We start from the raw sequence: 20,247 nt of genomic DNA on the forward strand, positions 1-20,247 counted from the left end.
TGTGCATGTGTGTGAGGCAGCCATCTATCTCTGCTCAGCCACCTCTTCACCTGGTGGTACAGGTTTCAAGACCATGAGACTGGAAACTGTGGCTTCTGGAATCCTAACCTTGGAAATTGTACAAGGTCACTTTTCAACTTCTGTGGATATATTTATTGCAAGGCCAGCCCAGATTCAGGGGGTCCACTTCTTGCTGGGAAGCCTGCAGAGTACTGTGGGCATTTGGTGGTAAAAACTAAAGAAAAATCTTGTCTAAAGCAAGTCAGGAAGCCCAGGATGGGGAGCTCTCATGCCTCGCAGCTCAGCTCCCATTCCCAGACAGGAAGCTGACTTCACTAACCACAGGAGAAGGAGAATTTCCTCCCTGCCTGGCAGCAGCTGGGCAATGAGCAGCCGTTATCCCAGAGCCTCCCTTCCCTCCCATGCACTTTTCCTTTACAGGAGCCCTTCCAGCTCCCCCTTTGGTCTGTGAAGTGACCTTCTTCTCCCTGTTCTCTGGACTTGCCTATGGTTTGCCATAACCTGCACGTCCTGAATTGCAATTCTGCTGCTATTTCTGAATAAGTCTGTTTTACTGGTAAGATAACTGGCTGTTTTATTTTTCAGGGTGGCATTTGCAGTGTCACACACTTAGCTTTTTTTTAAAACTATTTTATAGTAAATAGTTCTAGAAATGAACTATTTACATTTCTAAACACAGAGCATTTGCTCGCCCATTCCAGGAAGCTCCCTCCCCTAAAAGTCTCATCCAGTTGTGGCATAAAGCTTGAAGCTCAGGACCTCATGATTCATGATTTCCATCAGGTCTAGTAGCCACTGGGGAGCAGTAGCTCTTCTAGTTTCAGGCACTTGTGAGTTGGGAAGACGAGGAGTCTGAATTTCCTGCCAGACCCAGCACACGCTGCTGAGATGGGAGCGACAAACAGGACGCTCCCAGGCATGCAGGGGTGGTGCACAAGGCCCCTGTCCTCACCTACCGCCCTCAGTCCTGAAATCACAGGGCAGTGTTCCCAGGTCCATGGTCTAGGAGTCAGTGCATTTGGATTAGTGCCTGGTTCTGCTCCTTGGGCTTCCCTGATAGCTCAGGGAAGAATCCACCTGCAGTGCGGGAGTTGCTAAGTCACTTCAGTCGTGTCTGACTCTGTGCTGCCCCATAGATGGCAGCCCACCAGGCTCCAGTGTCCCTGGGATTCTCCAGGCAAGAACACTGGAGTGGGTTGCCATTTCCTTCTCCAATGCATGAAAGTGAAAAGTGAAAGTGAAGTCGCTCAGTCGTGTTTGACTGCTAGCGATCCCATGGACTGTAGCCTACCAGGCTCCTTGGTCCATGGGATTTTCCAGGCAAGAGTACTGGAGTGGGGTGCCATTGCCTTCTCCTGCAATTCAGGAGACCTGGGTTCAATCCCTGGGTTGGGAAGATCTCCTGGAGAAGGGACGGGCTACCCTCTCCAGTATTCTGGTCTGGAGAATTCAATGGACTGTATAGTCCATGGGGTCGCAAAGAGTCAGACATGACTGAGCGACTTTCATTTTCACTTTTCTGCTCCTTTCAGGCAGCTGCCATCTCAAGACCCTGCTGCTCCCTGGAATGGCCTGCAGGCCCCTGTCCTTCCTTTTCTGCAAGAACTGGCTCCTCAGCATGGAGGAGTTGGGGTCCACAGCAGCCTTGTTTCACATTGAACGATCTTGGTCCCTTTTGGTTCAAGCAGGTGGTGCTCTCACGGAAGTAAATTTTGTGAGCGCTGTTCATTGTGTGAACACGTCACAGTTTGTATCTCCAGTCTCCTGGTCACTGACACTTGGCATGGTACCAACATTTTTGTCATAAAGCTGCTATCAACACTCTTGGGCAAGGCATCTTTTAACACGTTTTTTCATTTCTTTTGGACAAAGGCTGTGGGGTCTTTTCTGGGTCCTCCAGGTTCATCCATGTTGCTGCAAATGACAGTATTTCCTTCTTTTGATGTATATCACAGCCTCTTTAGCCACTCACCTGCTGATGCATATTTAGGTTGTTTCCATGTCTTGGCTATTGTGAATAGCGCTGCTCTGAACAATGACCTGCACGTATCTTTTTAAATTGCTGTTTGTTTTGGATATATCTCCAGGAGTGGAATTGCTGGATCACATGGCATCTTTATTTTTAGTTTCCTGAGATACCCTTCTCCACAGTGGCTGCACCGGTTTACACTCCTACCAACAGCTTACACAACTGAAGCGACTTAGCAGCAGCAGCAGCTTACAAGAGTTCCTTTTCTGCGGCACCCTTGCCAACATGTGTTACTTGCAGACTTTTTGATGATGACCATTCAACCAGGTGAGAGGTGATAATCTCATTGTGGTTTTAATTTGCATTTCCCTGATGATTAGCAGTGTTGAACAACTTTTCATGTGCCTGTTGGCCATCTGCATTTCCTCTTTGAAAAAAATGTCTGTTCAGTTTTTCTGTGCATTTTAAAATCAGATTATTTTTTTGATGTTGAGTTGTATGAGCTGTTTATATATGTTGGATAGTATTTGCAAATATTTTATCCTATCAGCAGGTTGTCTTTTTCTGGTTTGCGTATTTTTAATTGTCTCTTTCAATGAGAAGGGCTTTAACTTTTGATTGTCTGATACAGCTGTCAGCAATCTATGGTCAGTCAGCCGTTTGCCTGGATTTGTAAATAGAAGTTTTATTGAAACACAGGTGTGTACATTCATTTCTGCATTGTCCAAGCTGTTCATGCTACAACCAACAACAAGGTCAAGTGATTCTAGCTGAGGCTGCCTGCAAAGCTTTAGAATATTTACCATCTGGACTGCCCTTTACAGAAATGTTTGCTGACCACTGGTCTAATTTACCAATATTTAACTTTATTGTTAGTGGTTTTTATGTCTGAGGAATCTTTGCTGCTTCTAGTTTTGAAGTTTTGTATTTAGATGTGTGATCCATTCCAAATAAGCTTTTATGTCTTTTGTGAGGCAGGCAAATACGTTCATGTTCTTGCAGCCCACCTTTTGAAAAGACTCTTCAACCCAAGGAGGTGCTTGGGCACCTTGGTTGGAAATCAATGACTGTAAAAGTCTGAGTCTACTCCTGGATTTTCTTTTCTGTTCCACTGATCTCTTTATCATTTTGCCAGTTCCACACTATCTTGATTGCTGTATCTTTATAAAAATTCTTGAAGAATTGTGGAGAATTGACTTCTTAAATATATTGAATTTCCAATATGTGAACATGGAATCTCCCTTCACTTCTTTAGATCTTTCAATGATTTTCTCAGCATTAAAAATTAGTTGTAGTATAAAACCTTTCACTCTGTCTTTCACTCAGCTTAAAACTAAATATTAAAAAAACAAAGATTATGGCATCCGGCCCCATTACTTGATAGTAAATAGACAGGAAAAAAGTGGAAGTAGGGACAGAGTTCCTCTTCTTGGGCTCTAAAATCACTGTGGATGGTGACTGCACCCATGAAATCAGAAGACGATTGGTTCATGGCAGGAAAGGTATGACAAATTTAGACAGTGTGTTGAAAAGCAGAGACATTACTCTGCTGACAAATGTCCAGATAGTCAAGGCTATGGCCTATCCAAGTGGTTACACATGGTTGTGAGAGCTGGACTGTAAAGAAGGCAGAACACCAAAGAACTGATGCCTTCGAACTGTGGTGCTGGAGAGGAATCCTCAAAGTCCCCTGGACTGCAAGGAGATCACACCAGTCAATCTTAAGGGAGATCAACCCCGAATACTCATTGGAAGGACTGATGCTGAAGCTGAAGCTCCAGTATTTTGGTCATCTGAAGCGAACAGCCGACTCATTGGAACAGTCTCTGATTCCGGTGGAAGATTGAGGGCAGAAGGAGAAGAGGGTATCAGAGGATGAAATGGCTGGATGGCATCACCAATGCAGTGGACATGAGCTTGGGCAAACTTCAGGAGATGGTGAGAGACAGGGAGGCCTGGTGTGCTGCTAGTCCATGGGTTGCAAAGAGTCAGAAGCAACTGGGCGACTGAACATAAAGCCCTGCACATATTTTTGTTAAAATTATTCGTAAACATTTTATGTTGATGCTTATATTGGTCAGTCTCAGCCTATCTGTAGCGATGCTATCAGCTAGAGATGCCTGGGGGCCCTCTCTGGACCCATCCTATTTGCTCCCACAGATGTTTTTCAAGGTCTTGCCAAGGTTGGACTAGCCCTGTGGTTATCATTGGGATTTTAAGAAGCACCTCAGCAACCATCATTAAGGAGCTTTGAAAAGACACGTTTTGTTACTCACAGGTCCTGGAAGGTACAGATTGCCCAGGGCACACAGTCAGGTCTCAATATGCAGTGCGGGGGAGGGGAAGTGGAGAGATAGAGCTCTCTGAGGTTCTGCCTTTATTGGGGTGGAGGGTAGGGTCTAGAGTTTTTCTGGCTCACTCTCTATTGGTGAATTTAAAATATAAGAGAGGGAATGAAGGGACAGGATGGAAAAAGCAAACCATCAAAGGGTCAATTATCTAGATCAACCGGTGCTTCCTAAAAAGGGGAAGTTCGTGGATGATCTGGCTCTTCATCTAGTTATGTGGCTGGTAATGTGCTTATCTGAGATGGCTGTCTTTGAAGCAGATGCCTCAGCCATAGAAAGCTTAATGTCAGTCCCTTGCATTGTATTCAAAAGCTAATTGTCAGGTGCTTGCATTAGTGTGTGTGTGTGTGTGTGTGTGTGTGTGTCCTCATGCTCAGCTGTGTCTGACTCTTGGGGACCCCAGGGACTGTAGCCTCCCAGGCTCCTCTGGACATGAGATTTCCCAGGCAAGACTGCTGGAGTGGGCTGCCGTTTCCTACTCCAGGGGATCTTCCGAACCCAGGGATCAAACCTGCATCTCCTGCATTGTCAAGCAGATTCTTTACCACTGAGCCACCAGGGAAGCCCAAGAAGGAATGCTATTTTTTTTAAATTTATTTATTTTTTACTGAAGGATAATTGCTTTACAGAATTTTGTTGTTTTCTATCAAACCTCAACATGGATCAGCCATAGGTATACATAGATCCCCTCTCTTTTGAAACTGCCTGCCATCTCCCTCCCCATCCTACCCCTCTAGGTTGTTACAGAGCCCCTATTTGAGTTTCTGGAGACATACAGCAAATTCCTGTAGGCTATCTATTTTGCATATGGTAAGTTTCCATGTTGGAGAAGGCAATGACACCCCACTCCAGTACTCTTGTCTGGAAAATCCCATGGATGGAAGAGCCTGGTAGGCTGCAGTCCATGGGGTCGCTAAGAGTTGGACACGACTGAGTGACTTCACTTTCACTTTTCACTTTCATGCATTGGAGAAGGAAATGGCAACCCACTCCAGTGTTCTTGCCTGGAGAATCCCAGGGACGGGGGGAGCCTGGTGGGCTGCCGTCTATGGGGTTGCACAGAGTCGGACACGACTGAAGCGACTTAGCAGCAGCAGCAGCAGCAAGTTTCCATGTTACTCTTTCCATACATCTCACCCTCTCCTTCCCTCTCCCCATGTCCATAAGTCTATTCTCTATGTCTGTTTCTTCATGCTGCCTTGTAAATAAATTCTTCAGTACCATTTTTCTAGATTCTGTATATATGCGTTAGAATACGATATTTATCTTTCTTGTTCTGACTTACTTCACTCTGTATAATAGGTTCTAGGTTCATCCACCTCATTAGAACTGACTCAAGTGAGTTCCTTTTTATGGCTGAGTAATGTTCCATTTTGCATATGTACCACAGCTTCTTTATCCTTTCATCTGTCAATGGACATCTAGATTGCTTCCATGTTCTATCTACTGTAAATAGTGCTGCAATGAACAATGGTATATATGCATCTTTTTCAATTTTGGTTTCCTCAGGGTATATGCCTAGGAGTGGAATTGCTGGGTCATATGGTGGTTTTATTCCTAGTTTTTTAAGGAATCTCCATACCGTCTTCCATAGTGGCTGTATCAATTTACATTCCCACTAAGAGTACAAGAGTGTTCCCTTTTCTCCACGCCCTCTCCAGCATTTATTGTTTGTAGACTTTTTGATGATGGCCATTCTGACCGATGTGAGGTGATATCTCACTGTAGTTTTCATTTGCATTTATTTTTCTAATAATGAGCGATGTTGAGCATCTTTTCATGTGTTTGTTAGCCATCTGTATGTCTTCTTTGGAGAAATGTCCATTTAGGTCTTTTTCCCAGTTTTTGATTGGGTTGTTTGTTTTTCTGGTATTGAGTTGTATGAGCTGCTTGTAAATTTTGGAAATGAATCCTTTGTCAATTGTTTCATTTGTTATTATTTTCTCCCATTCTGAGGGTTGTCTTTTCACCTTGTTTATAGTTTCTTTTGTTGTGCAAAAGCTTTTAAGTTTAATAAGGTCCCACTTGTTTACTTTTGTTTTTATTTCCATTACTCTAGGAGGTGGGTCATAGAGTATCTTGCTTTGATTTACGTCATCAAGTGTTCTGCCTGTTTTCCTCTATGAGTTTTATAGTTTCTGGTCTTACATTTAGGTCTTTAATCCATTTTGAGTTTATCTTTGTGTATGGTGTTAGGAAGTGTTCTAATTTCATTCTTTTACATGTAGCTGTCCAGTTTTCTCAGCATCATTTATTGAAGAAGCTGCCTTTGCCCCATTGTACATTCTTGCCTTCTTTGTCAAAAATAAGGTACCCATAGGTGCATGGGTTTATTTCTGGACTTTCTATCTTGTTCCATTGGTCTATATTTCTGTTTTTATGCCAGTACCATACTGTCTTGATGACTGTAGCTTTGTAGTATAATCTGAAGTCAGGAAGGTTGATTCCTCCAGCTCTATTCTTCTTTCTCAAGACTGCTTTGGCTATTCGGAGTCTTTTGTGTTTCCATGTGAATTGTGAAATTTTTTGTTCTAGTTCTGTGAAAAATGCCATTGGTAATATGATAGGGATCACATTGAATCTGTAGATTGCATTTGGTAATATAGTCATTTTCACAGTATTGATTCTTCCTACCCAGGAACATGGAATATCTCTCCATCTGTTTATGCTGTCTTTGATTTCTTTCATTGCTAAGTTGCTTCAGTCGTGTCTGACTCTGTGCGACCCCATAGACGGCAGCCCACCAGGCTCCCCCGTCCCTGGGATTCTCCAGGCAAGAACACTGGAATGGGGTGCCATTTCCTTCTCCAAAGCATGAAAGTGAAAAGTGAAAGTGAAGTCGCTCAGTCGTGTCCGACTCTTAGCAACACAATGGACTGCAGCCCACCAGGCTCCTCGGTCCATGGGATTTGCCAGGCAAGCGTACTGGAGTGGGCTGCCATTGCCTTCTCTGTTTCTTTCATTAGTGTCTTATAATTTTCTGTGTACAGTTCTTTTGTCTCCTTAGGTAAGTTTATTCCTAGATATTTAATTATTTGTGTTGCAATGGTAAATGGGATTGATTCCTTAATTTCTCTTTCTGATTTTTCATTGTTAATATATAGAAATGCAAGTGATTTCTGTGTATTGATTCTGTACGCTGCAACTTTGCTAAATTCATTGATTAGCTCTAGTAATTTTTTGATACTGTCTTTAGGGTTTCTATGTACAGTATCATGTCATCTGCAAAGAGTGGAGCTTTACTTCTTCTTTTCTGATATGGATTCCTTTTGTTTCTTTTTCTTCTGTGATTGCTGTAGCTAAGACTTCCAGAAGTATGTTGAATAATAGTGGTGAAAGTGGACACCCTTGTCTTGTTCCTGATCTTAGGGGGAATGCTTTCAGTTTTTCACCATTGAGAATAATGTTTGCTGTAGGCTTATCATATATGGCCTTTGCTGTTAAATCATAAATGGGTGCTGAGTTTTGTCAAAGGCTTTTTCTGCATCTATTGAGATTATCATATGTTTTTATTCTTCAATTTGTTAATATGGTGTATCACATTGATTGATTTGCATATTTTGAAGAATACTTGTATCCCTGGAATAAACCCAACTTGACCATGGTGTATGAGCTTTTTGACGTGTTGTTGAATTCTGTTTGCTAAAATTTTGTTGAGGATTTTTGCATCTATGTTCATCAGTGATACTGGCCTGTAGTTTATTCTTTTTGGTGTGTTGTCTTTGTCTGGTTTTGGTATCAGGGTGATGGTGGCCTCGTAGAATGAGTTTGGAAGTGCTCCTTCCTCTGCAATTTTTTGAAAGAGTTTTAGAAGGATAGGCATTATCTCTTCTCTAAATTTTGATAGAATTGTCCTGTGAAGCCATCTGGTCCTGGGCTTTTGTTTTTGGGGAGATTCTTGATCACAGCTTCAATTTCAGTGGTTGTAATTGGGTTGTTCATAATTTCTATTTCTTCCTGGTTCAGTCTTGGAAGATTGAACTTTTCTAAGAATCTGTCCATTTCTTCCAGGTTATCTATTTTATTGCCATACAGTTGCTCATAATAATCTCTTATAATCCTTTGTATTTCTGCATTGTCTGTTGTAACCTCTCCTTCTTCATTTCTAATTTTGTTGATTCAATTCTTCTTTTTTTCTTAATGAGTCTGGCTAGAGATTTGTCAAATTTGTTTACCTTCTCAAAGAACCAGCTTTTAGTTTTATTAACTTTTACTACTGTTTCTTTCATTGCTTTTTCACTTATTTCTGCTCAGATCTTTATGATTTCTTTCCTTCTGCTAATTTTTTTTTTGTTCTTCATTTTCCAGTTGTTTTAGGTGTAAAGTTACGTTGTCTATTAGATGTTTTTCTTGTTTCTTGAGGTAGGATTGTATTGCTATAAACTTCCCTCTTAGAACTGCTTTTGCTGTATCCCGTAGGTTTTGAGTTGTGTTTTCATTGTCTTTGTTTCAAAAAAGAAATTTTTTGATTTCCCTTTTGATTTCTTCAGTAACCTGTTGGTTATTTAGAAACGTGTTGTTTAATCTCCATGTGTTGGTGTTTATTATAGTTTTTTTCTTATAATTGGTATCTAGTCTCACAGCATTGTGGTTGGAGAAGATGCTTGGTATGATTTCAATTTTCTTAAATTTGCTGAGGTTTGATTTGTGACCCAAGATGTGATCTATCCTGGAGCATACTCCATGTGCACTTGAGAAGAAGGTATATTCTTCTGCATTTGGATGGAATGTCCTGAAGATATCAATGAGATCCATCTCATTATATAAGACCTGTGTTTCCTTATTAATTTTCTGATTTGATGATCTGTCCATTGGTGTGAGAGGGGTGTTAAAGTCTCCTACTATTATTGTGTTACTGTTAATTTCTCCTTTTATATCTGTTAGTGTTTGTCTTATGTATTGAGGTGCTCCTATATTGGGTGCATATTTACAATTGCTATGTCTTACTCTTGGATTGATCCCTTGATCATTATGTAGTGTCCTTCCTTATCTCTTGTAATATTCTTTAATGTAAGGTCTGTGTTGTCTGATACGAGGATTGCTACTCCAGCTTTCTTTCGCTTCCCATTTGCATGGAATATATTTTTCCATCTTCTCACTTTCAGTCTATATGTGTCTTTAGGTCTGAAGTGGGTTTCTTGTAGACAGCACATATAAGGGTCTTGTTTTTGTATCCTTTCAGCCAGTCTGTGTCTTTTGGTTGGAGCATTTAATCCATTTACATTGAAAGTAATTATTGATATATGTTCCTGTTGTCATTTTCTTAATTATTTGGGATTGATTTTGTAGATCTTTTTTCTTCTGTTGTATTTCTTGACTATATAAGTCTGTTTAACATTTGCTGTAAAGCTGTTTTGGTGGTACTGAATTCTCTTAACTTTTGCTTGTCTAAAAAGTTTCTTATTTCTCCATCAATTTTGAATGAGATCCTTGCCAGGTACGGTAATCTTGGTTGTAGATTTTCCCCTTTCAGTACTTTAAATATATCCTGCCATTCCCTTTATAATATAATGTCATTAAGTCTGATTTTAGTGATTGGGTTTTTCATATATGGCTTTTTACAGATAGAAGATATTCTCTTTTTGCTGAGATAAAAAATCTTGATTGGGTGTTGAATTTTGTCAAATCCTTTATTTATTAAAGTAATCTATATGATTTTCCTTCTTTCTTTCTTCTGTTAAAATGATGAATTACATTGGTTTCCAAGTGTTGGCCCAATTCTGTGTTGCTGGAAAAATTTCGCTTTTTAAGGGTTAGTCACTTCAGTCATGTCTAACTCTTTGTGACCCCATGGACTGTAACCCACCAGGCTTTTCTGTTCATGGGATTTCCCAGGCAATAATGCTGGAGTGGGTTGCCATTTCGTCCTCCAAGGGATCTTCCCAACCCAGGGATCAAATCTGGGTCTCCAGTATTGCAAGCAGATTCTTTACAATCTGAACCACCAAGGAAGCCCCAAATTTTGCTTTGGCAATAACATATTGCCATGCTGTTGGGTTCAGTTTGCTAATATTTTGTTAAGGGTTTTGCATCTTTTTTTACTAAGTCTATCGGTCTGTAATTTTCTTTCCATGTATTTGTCACAACCTTTGACTGTGTGGATCACAACAAACTGTGGAAAATTCTGAAAGAGATGGGAATACCAGACCACCTGACCTGCCTCTTGAGAATTCTGTATGCAGGTCAGGAAGCAACAGTTAGAACTGGACATGGAACAACAGATTGGTTCCAAATAGGAAAAGGAGTACGTCAAGGCTGTATATTGTCACCCTGCTTATTTAACTTATACACAGAGTACATCATGAGAAATTCTGGGCTGGATGAAGCACAAGCTGGAATCAAGATTGCCAGGAGAAATATTAATAACTTCAGATATGTAGAAGATACCACCCTTATGGCAGAAAGCGAAGAAGAACTAAGGAGCCTCTTGATGAAAGTGAAAGAGGAGGGTGAAAAAGTTGGCTTAAAGCTCAACATTCAGAAAACTAAGATCATGGCACCCAGTCCCATCACTTCATGGCAAAGAGATAGGGAAACAGTGGAAACAGTAGTTGACTTTATTTTTCTGGGCTCCAAAATCACTGCAGATGGTGACTGCAGCCATGAAATTAAAAGATGCTTGCTCCTTGGAAGAAAAGTTATGACCAACCTAGACAGCATATTAAAAAGCAGAGACATTACTTTGCCAACAAATGTCCGTCTAGTCAAGGCTATGGTTTTTCCAGTAGTCATGTATAGATATGAGAGTTGGACTATAAAGAAAGCTGAGTGCTGAAGAATTGATGCTTTTGATCTGTGGTGTTGGAGAAGACTTTTGAGAGTCCCTTGGACTGCAAGGAGATCCAACCAGTCGATCCTAAAGGAAATCAGCTCTGGATATTCATTGGAAGGACTGATGTTGAAGCGGAAACTCCAATACTTTGGCCACCTGATGCGAAGAACTGACATTTGAAAAGACCCTGATGCTGGGAAAGATTGAAGGCAAGAGGAGAAGGGGACGACAGAGGATGAGATGGTTGGATGGCATCACCTACTCAATGAACATGAGTTTGAGTAAACTCCGGGAGTTGGTGATGGACAGGGAGGCCTGGCGTGCTGCAGTCCATGGGGTTGCAAAGAGTCAGGCATGACTGAGCAACTGAAATGTATTTGTCACGTGTTTCTATATATTTGTGTTTGCCTCATAAAACAAACTGGGAAATGTCCATGCCCTATTTTCTTAAGATTTTGTTTAATACTGATGATGAGATAAATTCATGTTATGGCAAACCAAGAAAAAAAATTAAATGTAAACTTTTTGTCTGCCCATTGGGCCTCTTCCTTTCCCTAGAGTGTGTGCCGTGCATCTGCCTTGACCAGACCTCCTTGGAGACAACCTTCCTTCTTAATCTTGTGAAGGGACCTGATGACTCATTACTTACATTGTACATGCAGATCTGGATGATTGTGTAAACTGTCAATATGTCACTTGATATATAAGCTTTTGTCTCAAAAACATTTATATCCTTTGACCTCTAATGGGGGAAACAATTCCCAGAAGTGGGAAAGAGTGTCTCCTGGGTTGTAATCCTCAGGTTGGCTCCAAAAAATTTCCCTTTCTTTTGCAGATTAACCATTGGTGTTATTTCTTATTGACAAGAAATAATTTTTTGTTGACATTGGTGTTTCTTGTCTATATACTTCATAGAATTCATCCATTAAACAGTTTGGGACAGGAATTTTCTTTGTTGGATTTTTTAAAATAAAATTTAAGATCTAATTTATATAAATATATTTATATATACAAACATATATATATTTCAATTTTTATCTTGAGTCAGTATTGTTAAGTTATGCTTTAAAGGATTTATCCATTTCATACAGGTTATCAGATGTATTGGCACAAAACTGGTCACAGTCTTCTATTTATCTTTTTAACGTTGGTGTCATTGGGGTCACAGTCTTCTGTATATCTTTTTCATTTCTAATATTGATCGATCTTTTTTCTCTTGATAAATATTGCTAGGAATTTGTCAATTCTATAAATTGTTTTCTGAGAGCCAACTTTTGTCTTTATTAACGTTTTCAATTGTTTCCTCATCCATTAATTTTTTTATATCTAGTATATTCTTCTGTAACTTAATTTGGTTGTAATTTGCTTTTCTTTTCTACTTTTAGCTTAAGTTGGAAGTTTAGATCATGGATTAAATTTTTCTTTAATTCTAACATAAGCATTGAAAGCATCAATTTCTCTCCAAACTCTGCTTTATCTGCATCCCCCCACCTCAATTTTAATCTATGTGTCTTAGTCTGAGTGGACTGTTATAACAAAAAGACGATAAACTATGTGGCTTATGAACCATGAAATATTTGTTTCTCACAGTCGTGGAGGCTGAAAGTCCAAGATGAAGGCACCCCCTTCCCGGGTCTGGTGAGGGCTTCTTGGGTCACAGACAGCTGTCTTCTCACTATGTCCTCATATATGGGATAGGGAGCTCCCTGGGGTCTGTTTTCAGCTCATTTCAGTTGCTCAGTCGTGTCCGACTCCTTGCGACCCCATGAACCGCAGCATGCCAGGCCTCCCTGTCCATCACCAACTCCCAGAGTACACCCAAACCCATGTCCCTTGTGTCGGTGATGCATCCAACCAGCTCATCCTCTGTCGTCCCCTTCTCCTCCTGCCCTCAATCTTTCCCAGAATCAGGGTCTTTTCAAATGAGTCAGCTCTTCTCATCAGGTGGCCAAAGTGTTGGAGTTTCAGCTTCAACATCAGTCCTACCAATGAACACTCAGGACTGATCTCCTTTAGGATGGACTGATTGGATCTCCTTGCAGTCCAAGGGACTCTCAAGAGTCTTCTCCAACACCACAGATCAAAAGCATCAATTCTTCAGCACTCAGTTCTCTTTATAGTCCAACTCTAACATCCATACATGACTACTGGAAAAACCATAGCCTTGACTAGACGGACCTTTGTTGGCAAAGTAATGTCTCTGCTTTTTAATATGCTGTCTAGGTTGGTCATAGCTTTCCTTCCAAGGAGTAAGCGTGTTTTAATTTCATGGCTGCAATCACCATCTTCAGTGATTTTGGAGCCCCCCAAAATAAAGTCAGCCACTGTTTCCTCTGTCTCCCCATCTATTTGCCATGAAGTGATGGAACCAGATGCCATGATCTTAGTTTTCTGAATGTTGAGCTTTAAGCCAACTTTTTCACTCTCCTCTTTCACTTTCATCAAGAGGCTCTTTAGTTCTTCTTCACTTTCTGCCATAAGGGTGGTGTCATCTGCATATCTGAGGTTATTGATATTTCTCCAGGCAATCCTGATTCCAGCTTGTGCTTCTTGCAGCCCAGCGTTTCTCATGATGTACTCTGCATATAAGTTAAATAAGCAGGGTGACAATATACAGCCTTGACGTACTCCTTTTCCTATTTGGAACCAATCTGTTGTTCCATGTCCAGTTCTAAGTGTTGCTTCCTGACCTGCATACAGAATTCTCAAGAGGCAGGTCAGGTGGTCTGGTATTCCCATCTCTTTTAGAATTTTCCACAGTTAAGTGTGATCCACACAAAGGCTTTGGCACAGGCAATAAACCAGAAATAGACGTTTTTCTGGAACTCTCTTGCTTTTTCAATGATCCAGCGGATGTTGGCAATTTGATCTCTCGTTCCTCTGCCTTTTCTAAAACCAGCTTGAACATCTGGAAGTTCACGGTTTACGTATTGCTGAAGCCTGGCTTGGAGAATTTTAAGCATAACTTTACTAGCGTGTGAGATGAGTGCAATTGTGTGGTAGTTTGAGCATTCTTTGGCATTGCCTTTCTTTGGAATAAAAACTGACCTTTTCCAGTCCTGTGGCCACTGCTGAGTTTTCCAAATTTGCTGGCATATTGAGTGCAGCACTTTCACAGCATCATCTTTCAGGTTTTGAGATAGCTCAACTGGAATTCCATCACCTCCACTAGCTTTGTTCGTAGTGATGCTTTCTAAGGCCCACTTGACTTCACATTCCAGGATGTCTGGCTCTAGGTGAGTGATCACACCATCGTGATTATCTGGGTCGTGAAGATCTTTTTTGTACAGTTCTTCTGTGTATTCTTGCCACCTCTTCTTAATATCTTCTGCTTCTGTTAGGTCCATACCATTTCTTTATTGAGCCCATCTTTGCATGAAATGTTTCTTTGGTATCTTTTATTTTTTTGAAGAGATCTCTAGTCTTTCCCACTCTATTGTTTTCCTCTATATCTTTCCACTGATCACTGAGGAAGGCTTTCTTATCTCTCCTTGCTATTCTTTGAAACTCTGCATTTAGATGGATATATCTTTCCTTTTCTCCTTTGTTTTCGCTTCCCTTTTTTCCACAGCTATTTGTAAGGCCTCCTCAGACAGCCATTTTGCTTTTTTGCATTTCTTTTTCTTGGGAATGGTCTTGATCCCTGTCTCCTGTACAATGTCACGAACCTCCATCCATAGTTCATCAGGCACTCTGTCTATCAGATCTAGTCCCTTAAATCTATTTCTCACTTCCACTAAGGGTCTGTTTTATATAAGCATTAATCCCATTCATGAGGGCTGTACTACCATGATTTTTGTCTCATCTGAAATGCTCTGGTTGCTAATACCATCACCTTGGGGTTAGTTTGAGTTGTGGAGTTATGCAGACATTCAGTCCATAGCAGTATATTTTCATTAACATTCAGTGTGAAATTAAAAATGTTATCTCTTTGGTTTCTTCCTTTCACCCATGGATTACTCTGACATATGCTGCTTAATTTCCAAACATTGGGACATGTTTCTATTTGTTTTTCTATTTGTATCGATTTATAATTTTATTTCACTATGTTCAGAACACAAACTCTAAGATTTCAACCTTTGCAACTTATTTTATGGAGCATCTATGGTCTGCCCTGGTTAACGTTCCATATGACCTTAAAAATAAGGTGTACTCTGCAGTTGTTTGGTATATTTTGGATACTTTCATTGTTAGTTAAAACACGGGTGTGACAGTGTTGTTAGACCTTCTGTATCCTGTGTGTGTGTGTTTGTCCAGTTGTTCTTTCAGTTACTAAAGGACAGATGACACTTGATGTTACTTGGTGCTATTCTACACAAACTTTTAGATCACGATTTCCAACTGTTGTTGCCATAGTGAGCCTTCATTTTGGGACCTTAGAAATTCATCTTGTAATTGTAGTACTTTTTTGTGGATTATCTTGGATTATCTGCATACACAATCATGCCACCTGTGACTAACGACAGTTTTATTTTTTCGGTTTAGTCTGCACATTCTTTGTCTTTCTCTAGCCTTCTTGCATTAAATAAGACTGCCAATTGAATAGACAAGGTGATAGAGGATAATCTTGTCTTGTGCCTGAATCCAGGAGGAAACCATTCACTATTTTGTTAAATATTATTGCGTGTCATTTCACAGAGTAAGACATTTCTTTTTTTTTTAATTTTATTTTATTTTTAAACTTTACATAATTGTATTAGTTTTGCCAAATATCAAAATGAATCCATCACAGGTATACATGTGCTCCCCATCCTGAACCCTCCTCCCTCCTCCCTCCCCATACCATCCCTCTGGGTCGTCCCAGTGCACTAGCCCCAAGCATCCAGTATCGTGCATTGAACCTGGACTGGCATCTCGTTTCATACATGATATTTTACATGTTTCAATGCCATTCTCCCAAATCTTCCCACCCTCTCCCTCTCCCACAGAGTCCATAAGACTGTTCCATACATCAGTGTCTCTTTTGCTGTCTCTTACACAGGGTTATTGTTATCATCTTTCTAAATTCCATATATATGCGTTAGTATACTGTATTGGTGTTTTTCCTTCTGGCTTACTTCACTCTGTATAATAGGCTCCAGTTTCATCCACCTCATTAGAACTGATTCAAATGAATTCTTTTTAATGGCTGAGTAATACTCCATTGTGTATATGTACCACGGCATTCTTATCCATTCATCTGCTGATGGACATCTAGGTTGCTTCCATGTCCTGGCTATTATAAACAGTGCTGCGATGAACAATGGGGTACACGTGTCTCTTTCCATTCTAGTTTCCTCAGTGTGTATGCCCAGCAGTGGGATTGCTGGATCATAAGGCAGTTCTATTTCCAGTTTTTTAAGGAATCTCCACACTGTTCTCCATAGTGGCTGTACTAGTTTGCATTCCCACCAACAGTGTAAGAGGGTTCCCTTTTCTCCACACCCTCTCCAACATTTATTATTTGTAGACTTTTGGATTGCAGCCATTCTGACTGGTGTGAAATGGTACCTCATAGCGGTTTTGATTTGCATTTCTCTGATAACGAGTGATGTTGAGCATCTTTTCATGTGTTTGTTAGCCATCTGTATGTCTTCTTTGGAGAAATGTCTATTTAGTTCTTTGGCCCATTTTTTGATTGGGTCATTTATTTTTCTGGAGTTGAGCTGTAGGAGTTGCTTATATATTTTTGAGATTAGTTGTTTGTCAGTTGCTTCATTTGCTATTATTTTCTCCCATTCTGAAGGCTGTCTTTTCACCTTGCTGATAATTTCCTTTGATGTGCAGAAGCTTTTAAGGTTAATTAGGTCCCATTTGTTTATTTTTGCTTTTATTTCTGATATTCTGGGAGGTGGGTCATAGAGGATCCTGCTGTGATGTATGTCAGAGAGTGTTTTGCCTATGTTCTCCTCTAGGAGTTTTATAGTTTCTGGTCTTATGTTTAGATCTTTAATCCATTTTGAGTTTATTTTTGTATATGGTGTTAGAAAGTGTTCTAGTTTCATTCTTTTACAAGTGGTTGACCAGTTTTCCCAGCACCACTTGTTAAAGAGATTGTCTTTAATCCATTGTATATTCTTGCCTCCTTTGTCAAAGATAAGGTGTCCATATGTGCGCGGATTTATCTCTGGGCTTTCTATTTTGTTCCATTGATCTATATTTCTGTCTTTGTGCCAGTACCATACTGTCTTGATAACTGTGGCTTTGTAGTAGAGCCTGAAGTCAGGTAGGTTGTTTCCTCCAGTTCCATTCTTCTTTCTCAAGATCGCTTTGGCTATTCGAGGTTTTTTGTATTTCCATACAAATTGTGAAATTATTTGTTCTAGCTCTGTGAAGAATACTGTTGGTAGCTTGATAGGGATTGCATTGAATCTATAAATTGCTTTGGGTAGTATACTCATTTTCACTATATTGATTCTTCCAATCCATGAACATGGTATATTTCTCCATCTATTAGTGTCCTCTTTGATTTCTTTCACCAGTGTTTTATAGTTTTCTATATATAGGTCTTTAGTTTCTTCAGGTAGATATATTTTATTCCTAAGTATTTTATTCTTTCCATTGCAATGGTGAATGGAATTGTTTCTTTAATTTCTCTTCTGTTTTCTCATTATTACTTTATAGGAATGCAAGGGATTTCTGTGTGTTGATTTTATATCCTGCAACTTTACTATAGTCATTGATTAGTTCTAGTAATTTTCTGGTGGAGTCTTTAGGGTTTTCTATGTAGAGGATCATGTCATCTGCAAATAGTGAGAGTTTTACTTCTTCTTTTCCAACTTGGATTCCTTTTATTTCTTTTTCTGCTCTGATTGCTGTGGCCAAAACTTCCAAAACTATGTTGAATAGTAATGGTGAAAGTGGGCACCCTTGTCTTGTTCCTGACTTTAGAGGGAATGCTTTCAATTTTTCACCATTGAGGATAATGTTTGCTGTGGGTTTGTCATATATAGCTTTTATTATGTTGAGGTATGTTCCTTCTATTCCTGCTTTCTGGAGAGTTTTTATCATAAATGGATGTTGAATTTTGTCAAAGGCTTTCTCTGCATCTATTGAGATAATCATATGGTTTTTATTTTTCAATTTGTTAATGTGGTGTATTACATTGATTGATTTGCGGATATTGAAGAACCCTTGCATCCCTGGGATAAAGCCCACTTGGTCATGGTGTATGATCTTTTTAATGTGTTGTTGGATTCTGATTGCTAGAATTTTGTTAAGGATTTTTCCATCTATGTTCATCAGTGATATTGGCCTGTAGTTTTCTTTTTTTTGTGGGATCTTTGTCAGGTTTTGGTATTAGGGTGATGGTGGCCTCATAGAATGAGTTTGGAAGTTTACCTTCCTCTGCAATTTTCTGGAAGAGTTTGAGCAGGATAGGTGTTAGCTCTTCTCTAAATTTTTGGTAGAATTCAGCTGTGAAGCCATCTGGACCTGGGCTTTTGTTTGCTGGAAGATTTTTGATTACAGTTTCAATTTCCGTGCTTGTGATGGGTCTGTTAAGATTTTCTATTTCTTCCTGGTCGAGTTTTGGAAAGTTGTACTTTTCTAAGAATTTGTCCATTTCTTCCACGTTGTCCATTTTATTGGCATATAATGGTTGATAGTAGTCTCTTATGATCCTTTGTATTTCTGTGTTGTCTGTTGTGATCTCTCCATTTTCATTTCTAATTTTATTGATTTGATTTTTCTCCCTTTGTTTCTTGATGAGTCTGGCTAATGGTTTGTCAATTTTATTTACCCTTTCAAAGAACCAGCTTTTGGTTTTGTTGATTTTTGCTATGGTCTTTTTTGTTTCTTTTGCATTTATTTCTGCTCTAATTTTTAAGATTTCTTTCCTTCTACTAACCCTGGGGTTCTTCATTTCTTCCTTTTCTAGTTGCTTTAGGTGTAGAGTTTGGTTATTTATTTGACTTTTTTCTTGTTTCTTGAGGTGTGCCTGTATTGCTATGAACTTTCCCCATGTCCCACAGGTTTTGGGTTGTTGTGTTTTCATTTTCATTCGTTTCTATGCAAATTTTGATTTCTTTTTTGATTTCTTCTGTGATTTGTTGGTTATTCAGCAGCGTGTTGTTCAGCCTCCATATGTTGGAATTTTTAATCGTTTTTCTCCTGTAATTGAGATCTAATCTTACTGCATTGTGGTCAGAAAAGATGCTTGGAATGATTTCTATTTTTTTGAATTTACCAAGGCTAGCTTTATGGCCCAGGATGTGATCTATCCTGGAGAAGGTTCCATGTGCGCTTGAGAAAAAGGTGAAATTCATTGTTTTGGGATGAAATGTCCTATAGATATCAATAGGTCTAACTGGTCTATTGTATCATTTAAAGTTTGTGTTTCCTTGTTAATTTTCTGTTTAGTTGATCTATCCATAGGTGTGAGTGGGGTATTAAAGTCTCCCACTATTATTGTGTTATTGTTAATTTCTCCTTTCATACTTGTTAGCATTTGTCTTACATACTGCAGTGCTCCCGTGTTGGGTGCATATATATTTATAATTAGACATTTCTATTTCTAGTTTTGTGAGAGTTTGGTGGGTCTTGAATTTTATGAAATGTTTTTCTCTAGCACCTATGTAGCCCTCATATGTTTTCCCCTAATAATCTGTAATGTGGAAAGAATATTGATTTTTAAATGTTAAACATTCTGTCATTTCTAGTATAAACCACACTCGGTCATGACAATCATTTTATATATTATTGGATTACTTTTGCTTATGTTCAGTTAAAGAAAGACACACAAGATAAAAGTTGTGAGTTTAAGCTTTAGTCAGGGTCTTGCTGAGCACTATATCTTGGGAGACAGCCTCTTAGTGGCTCTGAGGAAACTGCTCCAAAGAGGTAAGGGAGGAGCCAGTTTATATACAATTTTGGCCTGGGAATAGAAGGAGTCAAGCATGTATCTTGGTAAAACATTACTGTTAATCACAAAGAACAGATATCTCAAGTTTGTGATTTTAGTACTTTTCTTATGTATGGGAGGATGCAGGGATCTGGTTCACTGAAATTCTTCCTGAGATATGCATCTAGAGGCCTGTGTATCCAAACCATAGACTGCTAAGCCCTGAAATCTTCTCAGGGTGCACTGTCCTTCAGCTGCTGTGGGCTATGCCTTAACTCCGTGGAACTGCATGCTGAGTAAAGCTCTCTGTTGCAGC

At 39.6% G+C, this 20,247-nt stretch overlaps 1 protein-coding gene across 1 annotated transcript in view; it reads left to right on the forward strand.

The window, feature by feature from the left end:
• Positions 1–2,194: 2,194 nt before the first annotated feature.
• The window catches only part of PRMT2 (protein arginine methyltransferase 2), a 45,249-nt gene continuing 27,196 nt past the window's right edge, over positions 2,195–20,247 (forward strand). The window contains exon 1 of the mRNA XM_019963823.2: positions 2,195–2,317. The gene's annotated coding sequence lies outside the window, so the exon portion shown is untranslated. The remainder of the gene's footprint in view (positions 2,318–20,247) is intronic.

The sequence above is a fragment of the Bos indicus genome, chromosome 1 (assembly GCF_029378745.1).
Source record: "Bos indicus isolate NIAB-ARS_2022 breed Sahiwal x Tharparkar chromosome 1, NIAB-ARS_B.indTharparkar_mat_pri_1.0, whole genome shotgun sequence".
Classification (NCBI taxonomy): Eukaryota; Metazoa; Chordata; class Mammalia; order Artiodactyla; family Bovidae; genus Bos; species Bos indicus.